The sequence below is a fragment of the Aethalodelphis obliquidens genome, unplaced genomic scaffold, assembly GCF_003676395.1.
Source record: "Aethalodelphis obliquidens isolate GAN/ISIS:26980383/991018 unplaced genomic scaffold, ASM367639v1 scaffold10, whole genome shotgun sequence".
Classification (NCBI taxonomy): Eukaryota; Metazoa; Chordata; class Mammalia; order Artiodactyla; family Delphinidae; genus Aethalodelphis; species Aethalodelphis obliquidens.
The window spans coordinates 33,941,666-33,954,031 of NW_020837954.1; the positions used below are offsets into that span (position 1 = coordinate 33,941,666).

General features: G+C 40.3%; 1 protein-coding gene across 1 annotated transcript in view; it reads left to right on the forward strand.

Annotated features, from left to right (window-relative positions):
• The first annotated feature begins 2,291 nt into the window (after positions 1-2,291).
• PPM1A (protein phosphatase, Mg2+/Mn2+ dependent 1A) overlaps positions 2,292-12,366 on the forward strand; it is a 43,277-nt gene continuing 33,202 nt past the window's right edge. Inside the window, exon 1 of the mRNA XM_027111412.1 lies at positions 2,292-2,604. The gene's annotated coding sequence lies outside the window, so the exon portion shown is untranslated. The remainder of the gene's footprint in view (positions 2,605-12,366) is intronic.

Here is a 12,366-nt window from a genome sequence, read left to right on the forward strand (position 1 = left end):
GCTCCACGCCATGTGGGATCCTCCCAGACCGGGGCACGAACCCGTGTCCCCTGCATTGGCAGGGGGACTCTCAACCACTGTGCCACCAGGGAAGCCCGGAGAAAACTTTTAACACTCTTTTTTTTTTTTTTCAATGCCTCTTTCCCCTCTTCTAATACTTGTTTTTTGCCCTTAGCATAATATTTTGGGAATATTTAGTATAATATTTAGGGAATATAATATATAGTGTAATAATAAGGAAGGGGATACTATATCAAGCATATATATTTAGATAATATTAAGATATCTTTGTTCCAAATTTTAAAATGTTAATCTTATAACCCATGAATTTCCTAGTTTGTACCAAAATGTCCATGCAAGCTGTATTCAGAAATAAGAAATAGTGGGAAGGTGCAGCTTAATTGGTAGTCTGTGGTATACTGTACAGACTCCTTAAAAATATCTTTATGGTCATATTTCCTATTTTTCTACCTCTTCTGCTATAATTGACTCAGATTCTCCTACAAGTGTAGAACAGAGAGAAGAAAGACGTGGAAGCCTAAAGGAAGGAAGCAGAAAGACAGGCAAGACCTTCGAGCTCTTTATGGTCCAAGAGTGACATTGGCTATCCAGGCTCTGCCTTATGAATACGAAAATTTGTTTTCTAAGGGCACTCCAAATAGTGGTTGCCACATGGGCTATTCTGTTTCAGAATGGTAATGAGCCTATTAGCATGCTAATCATGCTGCTATTTGTCTGAAATATTAAGGATTCCAATAAGGTAGAGTTTTAAAGATCTTTGATCTAATTTCCTTTTTTTTTTTTTTTTTTGGGCAAATGTGGGGAGAAATAATTAGGAAATATGTCCTCAGATAATACTGGGACCAAATGCACAAGTGAACTTTATTTTTACTTTCCATACCTGGAAATGATCCATCTTCATCTCATGCTAAGAAATTCTAACCCCAAAGATATTGGGTAGAGTAATTTTGGGGTTCCTTGAAGAAGTGGCCTGCCAGTGATCATTAGGTGATATTGTTTCATACTGTTGTTAGATCCCAGGCCTAAAAGTGAAAGGAACAGAATCTTCCCAAAAAGACATGTTGAAAAAACTGGAGACAGCTTTTCAGCTCTGAAAGCAGCTAAATGTTTGCTAAATGACAAGAGACAGAATAAATAGGTTGCTTTTGATCTAAGAGTTGGAACAACAAAGTGGCTTTAGGAGATACAAAGTAGCAGTTCTTTTTAAAGTACCTGCCTCTAATAATACAGTGTTTGGTTTTTCTTTGTATATACCAGAGCATCTCTTTAAAACACGGATTTCTCTATTAAACTTCTGTTCCTGCAAATGTGGTGTAGGTCAAATCCATGAACAGGTTAAGTCTCTGACAAGAGAGGGATAAAGCACCCCAGCCAATAGGAGACCTGGCTGGTGATGTACTGTTCCCCAGTTCTGATTCATTGGCCGCCTAGGGTTTGTCATTCTATCCGCTGCGGCGTCCGCAAACAGCGTGCGTCCGGCGTGGGTCCGGTTTTCCGTAGTCTAGCCAGCTAAACTGGATTTTGGCCGCCTGCACGTGCAGTTTCAATCAGGTTTAGCAGATCTCTTTCAACAGAAGGAGCTGTTACGTTTTTGATTATCTTCCGGATTTTTAAAAATCCTTCGTTCCTTTAACCTCACTGGAGGTCGATGGAAGTCCCCAGAAGCAGAATCACGTGACTGTCTAACAAGTACAAATAAATACGATGGGAAACCCCATGAGCTACAGACGGAAAACCTGCCAGAAACTCAGAGCATGTGCCTCGTGCGTGTATCGGCTGCACCAGCGTGTGGGTGGGTGGTAGTAGAGTGTGTGGGTTGTTGCCCTTAGGGACGGGAGGTGTGTGCCTGGGGCACCTCCGTTCCGATCCGGGATTCGGATGCTCCCTTCAGCTTGAGCCTGAGGCCGGGGCCGGGAGGCGATTGCGGCGAGAGAAGCCGGGTAGGACAGTGACGTCATCTGCGTCCGCCCCTCCCCCGCTCGCCGGCCCGCGCTGCAGTTCCGGCCCAACGACATCCGGGTCTCTCCAGCTGCTCCACCGCGCCGCGGCTGTAGTTGGGGCTGAGCCGACGGGGCGGGGCGGGGCGGGGCGGGCGGAGGCGTGGGGGAGGGGCAGCACAGCGCCGACGTGAGCGCGCCTGCGCGGGGACGCGCTCGAGGCGGCGGCGGCGGCGGCGGCGCTAAGGGCGGGAGCGCGCGCGGGAGCGAGGGAGCTGTGGTCTCTGAGCCGGCCCGGCCCGCAGCTTCGGGTGCTCGGGCGGCTGCAGCTCGGGAACTGGTGGCTGGGGAGGGGGGGGGTGGGGGGCGCCAGGCAGGTGGGGCGCGAAAGCTATGAATCTTCGGCTCTTCCTCGTCCTCCGGGACCCGCTCTCCGCCTCCCGCTCCAACGCCCGGATGATCTGAGCCGCGAGGGCGCCGAGAGCCGGGGTCCCGGACGCAGCCCGGCTCCTCCCCTCCTCCGCCCCCTCCCCGGCCTGACCTGGACGGCCGCCGCCGCGGTGACCCTCTTCCCGCCCCCTCCCCGGCTGCCGTCGCCGCCGCCGCCTCGGCGGACCAGGGACCTGCCCGCCCTCTGCTGCTCCGGGTAAGCGCGATGCTCGGGCCGAGGGCGGGCGGGCGGCGCGGGCCTGCGCGGCGGCGACCAGGCCTGGGGCCTGTAAACAAGCCGGGCGTCTGCCCGGGCGCTCCCGGGAGGAGACGCGACAACTCCACCCCCTGGCCCGGCCTCCTCCCCGGAGCCGGGCGTCGGGCGACGAGGGGTTAACGCTCCGTGAGGGAGGCGGCGGGGAGGCGGGGGCGGGGTGTTTGTGGCGGCGGCGGCGCGGGGAGGGGGCGCGACCCTCCGGCCGCCGAGGCCGGGCGGGGTGTTTGTGACGGCGGCGCGCGCGAGGGCCGCGGACCGGCCTGTCCCGAGAGCGGCCGGCGGAACTTTCCCCAAGCGGGGAGGGGGCGTCCGGCACCCGCACCCGCCCGGCCACCCTGGGCTCCAACCCCTGGAGGGATGCCGGGAGAAAGAAGGGGGGAGGCCTCCTTTGGACCGGACTTGGCCTCGAAACACTAAATTCTGGAGAATTAGCTTCAGGTTTTATAGGGGGCGGAGCTGAGCGTGAGGCTCTTTCAGAACTCGGCAGTGATGCTTCCAATTCATTCATTATTAAGGCATCGAACGAATCCACCGAAGTAAATCGAACTGATTTCTTCTGTTTTTAACCGTGTAAATTGTGTGGGTAAAAGTTGTTGATGTTAGAGTTTGGTTGAGATGTGGTTCTGTTCAGCTTGTACATTTTAAATATTTTCTTGAAGGACAGCTGGCTGTGGAGTGCCTCTACCAACCGCAGTTTTAGATACGTTTTGAAAATTTCATCACCGGAGGTATTTCTTTTTTCTCAAGCACCGCATGGTACTTAAAAATCCACAAAGGTCATACTTCAGTTGTCCAAGCCGAGAAATCTGTTCGCCTCCCCGCCCCTAACCCTAAATTTTCTGCTAATTGGAGTAATGAGCCAAATGCATTTTAAGAAGTGATTGGAAGACCATGGGAGGTGTAAAGATCTATGGGAGGTAGTTATTATTTTCCCGGAGTAAATGATTTTGACGTTACTGAAGGAAGTTAGGAATTTAAAAAAAAATTGTTCTGAGGAAAAAGGTTTAATCTTTTCAAATTTGCACACTGGAATTTTAAACACAGTCACTTTTTAGGTGCACAGAGCTCTGAAGAGTTAGAGGGCTTATTTATTTTAACAGTGCTCTTCTGAGCCTTAGGGGTTCCAGAGCTCTCAGGAGTCCAGCAGGGCTTACTCCCCAACTGCTCTTTAACTCGAACAACTTCACTTTTATATTTTTATCTTTTTACATATTGGGCCTTTTCCAGAGTGTAGTTCTGTAACTCTGCAGATTAGGAAACTGACTAGGGCAATAGTGACCCACGCCTCTGCCTCTTTTATAAATATAGATGTTCCCTTTATTGATTTAATGTTTCTTTTGCCAATAAATAATTTGAAGCCCAAAATAACATTCCTTGTTTGATGTTTTAGTTCTGTTCCTATGTGTAACTCACATATATCTGTTTAAACATTCAGTCATACAAGGCTGATTACTTTTAACCTGCAAGTTATAGCAATACCACATGAAACTATAATGAGCTAGGCATGGAAGTTAAGGCATTTTTGATTAGATATCACTAAATATTTTTCACATCAGTGAAGTAATTATATTATGGGAGAGGTATATTAAGACTGGTAAAGTTTGGCTAGCTACCTCAGTATATATTTGAGAAATAAAATGGTTGAATGATTGAATCATCAAAAATTCTTTTTATGTGGTGTGTGTGTATTTTAACGTATAATATAAAAGTGGTTTATATTTTAGTTTGAAGAGCAAAAGTGATGCCCATAATTACAATGTAAACTGTTGAAGGGAACACTGCACTAGGAGACAATAATTGTTTGGTCATGGCTGTGCTCCAAAATAATCAGCAAAGCCAAAAGGGTAGATTATATTATCAAATGTACTGTCCAGTTGTTATATTTTTTTATTCTCAACATTGTCTATTTAATATGCTTTGACTAAATGCCTGTTATGTGCCAGGCACTTAGATGTTTCAGCATTCTGAAGCTGATTTTCTTTCTGGGTTGTCTCTTATTTAAAAGAATTTAAAGTTGTTGATTGTTATTTAGGAAAGATATTCCTGTAGGTAGCTTTTATTGATTTTTCTGTTGGGATTGAGAAGTCTAGAAAAACTCTTGGGAGGAAGGCAGATGGAGATTCCACAAGAGACAAAGGGTGGTTGAGACTACAGGTTTGAACAAGCACACGACCCTTGGTAATTTCATGTGGAGGGCATTTTAAGAACACATTGTTAAGGTTTTTCTGTCAGTTCAAGCTGAGTCTTGCTTATCTTGACTTGTTAATAAACCTTCATTTGAAAATTTGTTCTCTAATACCCAATTTTTTTCAAAGAAATTAATAGTACATAGTATTGTCACATGGTAAATATTGCTAAGCAGTTAGTAAAAACCTACAGTCTTTGAATTTGTTCCCATAACACCTAGACTGTTTATTATAATAGCTAATAGCATGTGTAGCTGATTCTGGTTTCACTGTAAATGCTTATTTATTTAAAAATTTAAGACTAAAGACTGACATATGTCCATAGGGAGCTTGTTACCCCTGAAATGCTCATGCATGAGAGCTGGATTAATTTCTTAAGATGTGAGGTTGTGATCATGTAGAAATAACTAATTATATGATGATAATTTCGATGATCCCCTGAATGACTGACTCTTGTCTGGGCATCTGACTCTGAGTGGTACTCCTGACTACTTTCCATCCTTAATCAAATCAGAGGAAGGAGGCATCCCTGTAAGAAAATCAGCGCAAGTGGTGTCCTGTAAGTTAAACAAGATAAAACAAGGTATGGCCCTGTGAAATATATGGACCTTGGGGGAAGGGAAAGGTGTTGTGAGGCAACTAGGTAAAACTCTGTGCCTTCCTGTACCCTGGGTAGTAACTTTATGCCAGAATATGTTCTGTCTTCCATCTCATATTAAGTTGGTGACAAATTTTTAAAAATTGAGTTGCTTCATTAATTATTTCACTATTACCCAGGAAATTCTCTGAATTTCCCTGGGATTATTAACTACTCTTATATGAAAGTAGCTTGGGTTAAATTATATCAAGATCAAAAGGTTGATTACCTCTATTTTTTCTTCTTTTGTTCTTTCCAGTGTCTAATGTGCTCCGTATTACACAAGTAACAATTTTATATTTTATTGAGTCTCCAGAATATATTTCTTGATGATTTTGACCTTTATATGTCCTAGCTATCTGTGTACTAACTAGATAAGCTCTTTACCTAGCTTTTCTTTTGCTGAGGCAGGTAGGAGGAGCTAGAGAAAGTAATTAAGAGAGGGGAGCTTATGTATACCTTTATCTAAAATGTAATAGACTTTAGAATTTTTCTGAGAAACTGAGGGAAAGGTACTGGATGTTAATGTGTGTTAATAGATTGTTGATACTGTGTTTATAAAATTAGAGATGTTTTAAACATTCCTTGAGTAAATGTGATAAAGAAGGGAGTTTGAGTTTTTAATATAGTTCTTAACATGTTTATCTGGATCCCATTGACTTAGTTTATGTAGTATTCGTGTTTAGGATCTGGATTGAAAGTCACTAGATTTTTTGTGGCTGATATGATTTGAATTAAAATCCTATGAAACTAAACTACTTCTAGATACAAAAGAAAGTGAATAATAAAAGCCATAATTTATTGAAAATAAAGCATCGGCCTTTAATTTTCACCACAACCTTCTAAAGCATATGATGTTATCTCTGTGTTACAGATGAAGAAATGTAGGCTTAGAGAGTCTAAGTAATGTGCCAGAATCAGATCTGTAAATACAAAATTATTTTCAGAATACTCTTGAGTAGACTTTTCCCAATTAGATTGTTGTTCCTAGGAATCAAAATTTGAAAAGCTGAATGTTACACTTCTGATACAGATTCCTAGAATTAAAAGGAACCTTACAAATTTATGTAGTTAAGTCTTCCAGTGCAAGATTCCCTTCTAAAACATTCAGTAAAGATTTAAGAAGTTAAAATCATTTTCTCATTCCCAAAGTTTCAGAAGTCAACAGAGATAAACAGTTTTATATGTTTGGCTATCATTGTTCAGATCGAGAAATGGAATCCATATTAATTCTCAAATGGTTAATGTCTGTATTGAAGGACTTAGGGAAATGTTTCTGAGTATGTACAATCAGTGGAGCCACATTGTAGGCTCCAGAGAACATGGTAAAACTTCCTAGTGGGGTGATCTTGGGCAAGCTGCTTGATTTTTCTAAGCCTCAGTTTTCTTTATCTGTCAAATGGAAAAGCCTTTCTCATTAGGTAATCTTGAATATTAAATGAGATAATCATGTAAAGCACTTGACGTATTTTCTACCGTAAAGAAATACCAAATAAATGGTAGCTGCTATTATTGAGTATATGAAATCTTGAAATACTTAGGGGAATAGAAACTTAGTGAGTATGAGAGGGTTGTCTTTCAGTGTAGTTTTAGCAGTGAGCCTGGAAGACAAACTATAAGTCTTCGGATTGAGTAGAGACTTCAGAAAGGTGCTAAAGGTTGTGGGCATATAGAACTTGTATATGAATAGACTAAAAGTTAAGAGGTAATGGAAAAGAAAATTGAGTATGAGTAGATTTATTTGACTGTATGAAGCTGGAGAGAAGTCATTAGGTTAATGATTAGGTGGGAGTCGATGGTTAAATAGAGGATAAAGAGTAAGTAATAAAGCAAAGGTGAATGTTCAGACAAGAATGATCAGTAAATGAGGAAGGACACAGGTTGGTGTTTTGAAGAGGGGTAACGGTTCATGATTAGAAATGATCAAGAAGATATTGCTACAGAAAAGATGCAAAAGAGAGTAAGAAAAATAAATTATTCTAATTAACTCAGTTCTTGTGAAACAAAAAAAGAAAATTTCATGATTAGAAATGGTCAAGAAGATATTGCTGCAGAAAAGATACAAAAGAGAGTAAGAAAAATAAATTATTCTAATTAACTCAGTTCTTCTTGTGAAACAAATAAAGAAAATAGGGAGTCTTCATGAAAGGCATTAAGGCTTTGTATGTGGGTCCTGGGTTATATAAGGTTGAAAAATTGTACTGGAACATTTCAGGTCTTATTACTACCTCATACCCAAACCATGTTTTAACACTCCAACTGTTGTTTTCTACTAGCATCTTGTACTGCATCTCCCTCCTCCATCACATTATTTCTCTGCTCAATATGTTGAGTGACTCCCTTTTGCCTCTAGAATAAAGCTTAGAATTCTTGGTTTGGCTTTGACACTTTCCATGATTGGACCTCAGGACTGATCTATTTTCAACCAAACTGGTCCTCTTACCATCTCTGGAGCACACCCTGAACTTTTCTCTCTCTCAGTGGGTCTTTGCTCATGCTAATTGATGGTTCAGAATTCTTGTCCCTCCTTCTCCAGCTTTTGTTTTCTTTTTTTATCAAAGCTCATTTCTATTATTTTCTCCCCCACAAAACCTTTCCTGATCACCAGAGTGTTTCATTTCTGTTCTCTCTGTACTTCTACAGCATTATGATTGTATTATTTGTATGGCTTTAATCATATACTTTACTGTTTATGTTTTAAGTATAATTGTGTGTTCAATTTAATTATAAAATTCAGAAGGGGAAAATGCAATAACTTTACTGTACCCAAAGCCTGGCACAGTGCCTGTGGATAGTGGACATTCAGATATTTTGTAAGTATTAGGCAAAATCTACCTGAGAATGGGAGTGATTGCTGTAGCAGGTGGCGGAAGAAGTTAAAAGCTTTCTGGTGGCAGGTATTTCTGACTCTCTTCTTATATATTATTTTGGCTGAACCTGGATTTTTTTTTTTTTGGCCACACCACTTGACTTAGAGGGTGTTAGTTCCCTCACGAGGGATTGAACCCGGGCCATGGCAGTGAAAGCACTGAGTCTTAACCACTGGACTGCCAGGGAACTCCCCTGAACCTAGATTTTAAGTGTGAAGACTATATAAATCAGAAGGGTGGCAGAGTTGTTATGTTGGTATAGAAAATTATGTTGGCTGATTTTGGACCTAAGTATTTCATTTTAACTTCTTATGATTTGGCTGTGAGGGTTAACAGGACATTCATGACCATCATGCATCTCTTTCCAGAATTATATTTGCAAATATTATGAAGTAGGCATCCTTTTAACAGAAAGGAATTGCGGAATCACAGTAACTAGACAATGTATTGGTTAAAAAAGGGAGGTAACTATCAACTTTTTTTTTAATTTAATTTTTTTATAGAGCAGATTTTTATTATTTATCTTATACATATTACTGTATATATGTCAATCCCAATCTCCCAATTCATCCCACCCCCCACTCCCCCCACACTTTCCCCCCTTGGTATCCATATGTTTGTTCTCTACATATGTCTCTATTTCTGCCTTGCAAACCGGTTCATCTATATCATTTTTCTAGATTCCACATATATGCATTAATATACGATATTTGTTTTTCTCCATCTGACTTATTTCACTCTGTATGACAGTCTCTAGGTCCATCCACGTCTCTACAAATGACCCTATTTCGTTCCTTTTTATGGCTGAGTAATATTCCATTGTATATATGTACCACATCTTCTTTATCCATTCGTTTGTTGATGGGCATTTAGGTTGCTTCCATGACCTGGCTATTGTAAATAGTGCTGCAGTGAACATTGGGGTGCATGCGTCTTTTTGAATTATGGTTTTCTCTGGGTATATGCCCAGTAGTGGTATTGCTGGGTCATATGGTAGTTCTATTTTTAGTTTTTTAAGGAACCTCCATACTGTTCTCCATAGTGGCTGTATCAGTTTACATTCCCACCAACAGTGCAAGAGGGTTCCCTTTTCTCCAAACCCTCTCCAGCATTTGTTTGTAGATTTTCTGATGCCCATTCTAACTGGTGTGAGGTGTACCTCATTGTAGTTTTTGTTTTTGTTTTGCTGTACATGGGCCTCTCACTGTTGTGACCTCTCCCGTTGTGGAGCACAGGCTCCAGACGCGCAGGCCTACCGGCCACGGCTCATGGGCCCAGCCGCTCGGTGGCATGTGGGATCTTTCCAGACTGGGGCATGAACCTGCGTCCCCTGCATCGGCAGGCGGACTCTCAACCACTGCGCCACCAGGGAAGCCCCCTCATTGTAGTTTTGATTTGCATTTCTCTAATAATTAGTGATGTTGAGCAGCTTTTCATGTGCCTCTTGGCCATCTGTATGTCTTCTTTGGAGAAATGTCTATTTAGGTCTTCTGCCCACTTTTTTATTGGGTTGTTTGTTTTTTTAATATTGAGCAGCATGAACTGTTTATATATTTTGGAGATTAATCCTTTGTCCGTTGCTTCATTTGCAAATATTTTCTCCCATTCTGAGGGCTGTAGTTTTGTCTTGTTTATAGTTTCCTTTGCTGTGCAAAAGATTTTAAATTTCATTAGGTCCCATTTGTTTATTTCTGTTTTTATTTCCATTACTATAGGAGATGGGTCAAAAAAGATCTTGCTGTGATTCATGTCAAAGAGTGTTCTTCCTATGGTTTCCTCAAAGAGTTTTATAGTATCTGGTCTTACATTTAGGTCTTTAATCCATTTTGAGTTTCTTTTTGTGTATGGTGTTAGGGAGTGTTCTAATTTCATTCTTTTACATGTAGCTATGCAGTTTTCCCAGCACTCTTATTGAAGAGAATGTCTTTTCTCCATTGTATATCCTTGCCTCCTTTCTCATACATTAGTTGACCATAGGTGCATGGGTTTATTTCTGGGCTTTCTGTCCTGTTCCACTGATCTATATTTCTGGGGTTTTTTGCCAGTGCCATATTGTCTTGATTACTGTAGCTTTGTAGTATAGTCTGAAGTCAGGGAGTCTGATTCCTCCATCTCCTTTTTTTTCCCTCAGGATCGCTTTGGCTACTATCAACTTTTAATTTGAGTCAAACAAATGTCTGATATATGAATAGTCTGTTTTCATATAAATCTCTAAGCTAAACTTTAAACCATATCAAATTGTTATGCTATTTCTAGTATTTAGAAAATGCATAGTAAAATTTCCTTTATTGAATTTTTTGAATGGATAATTTTATATAGGCCGTCTGTGGCTGCTAAGATCCATTTATTGGAGTATGATACTAATGAGACCAGAATCATGAATTTGATTCTTTGTGTGGCTCTTAACTTTTTCTAGCCTTAACATTAGCTAGTAACAACGATAACTGACATTATTGACCACTTATATGCCAGGCATTATCATAGAAATTTTCAAGTACTAGCTCATTAAATCTTTATATCTATCTGTATGAGATAGATACTATTATTACTTGTATCTTAAAAGATCGGGAAATTAAGACAGAGGTTAATTTTCACAGCTAGTAACAGAAGCCAAACACATGTCCTTGGACTTTTCAAAGTAATTATATATGTGGGTCACTGCAGTTTCATTGCTACTGCTATAAGTAACTCTTTTGGCGATTGTAATGGTTTAGAAAATCTTTGTATATGAAGGGTATGGCTACAGTTCTATTGTACCCAGAGAGTGAATCTTGTGATTGAGCTGCAATCTGAGGTGGAAGTATACATAAAGTTGAAAAGTACAGTATCACATGTCATGTCAGCTCCCTTTAGAACTTTTCACCAAGAAGAACCATTAAATTTTTTAATATAAAAAGCACGTAAGTTAAAGCTATAATACAACTAGTACTATAAACCGTACACAATTTTGTCTTATGGCTTATTTTATTCATGTTCACTTCTCTGCCTCCCACTGACATAAATGATTTCATCAGTCCTTCATTCAAATGAAATTCTTAGTGAGTTTAGGAAGATAGTCTTAAATACAAGCTAATTGGTCTCACAATAGAGATTATACTATAAATGGAACATTTCAATATTAAGATTTATTAAAAGTAAATTCCTTGAAAGCAGGGACCAGGTTTCATTTATTTTAAATAAGTGCTCAATATATGATTGTTTAATCTTTGTAGTCTCCCTCCTCATTTTCTGATAAACACATGACAAAGAAAATCGAATGTGAGCCAGAAATACAGCATACTATGAGAGAGCATAGGTCACAGATAATCTAGTTTAAATTTAGGCTGGTGCTTTGTATTCGTCTGTGATATGACTGTCTCAGGAAGGGGTTGTAGATAAACACGTTGTTTGGTTGGTTGGTTGTTTTGTTTTGAGTCCTGCTGTATGTGGCTTAATTATTTTATTTAAAAATATGCTATTCAGGAACTGTTGTACTGCTTCAGAGAATAAGAACATAATTCATTACCAACTTTGAATGTCTTGACTTCTTAGCCCTGCTCCTTGTCTTTAGTATGAGTGGTAGAAAATTGTGTCATATTTCATATTATGTCAATAGGAGATATGCAGTTTGCTTACTTTGTTACCAAAATTTAGTAATGAAAATGGTAACGATAAGGATAAGCAAGGAGTGGCTATATATATATTTTTTGTTTTGTTTTACAAACCGAATTGCAAAACTTACCAGACTTTAGAAAAACATTTTTGCAATATTCCATCATACTTCAGAATATAAATAGGTAGTAAACAAAATTTTCACTTTTCATAAAGCAGTAGAATATCATCCTTGTTTGGATGTCAAGGGGCTGATCTTAGAATTGGCAGCTTTTGTGGTCAACCCACAGTTTAACCCTACGTTACTCCATATCTGTCTTCATTTTCTCTCTATAAATGCTTCCTGATACTACAAGCAAGTACTTTAACAACTAGTCAACCATCTAGAGTGATCTTGTAGTGGTTTGCTACAGTCAGT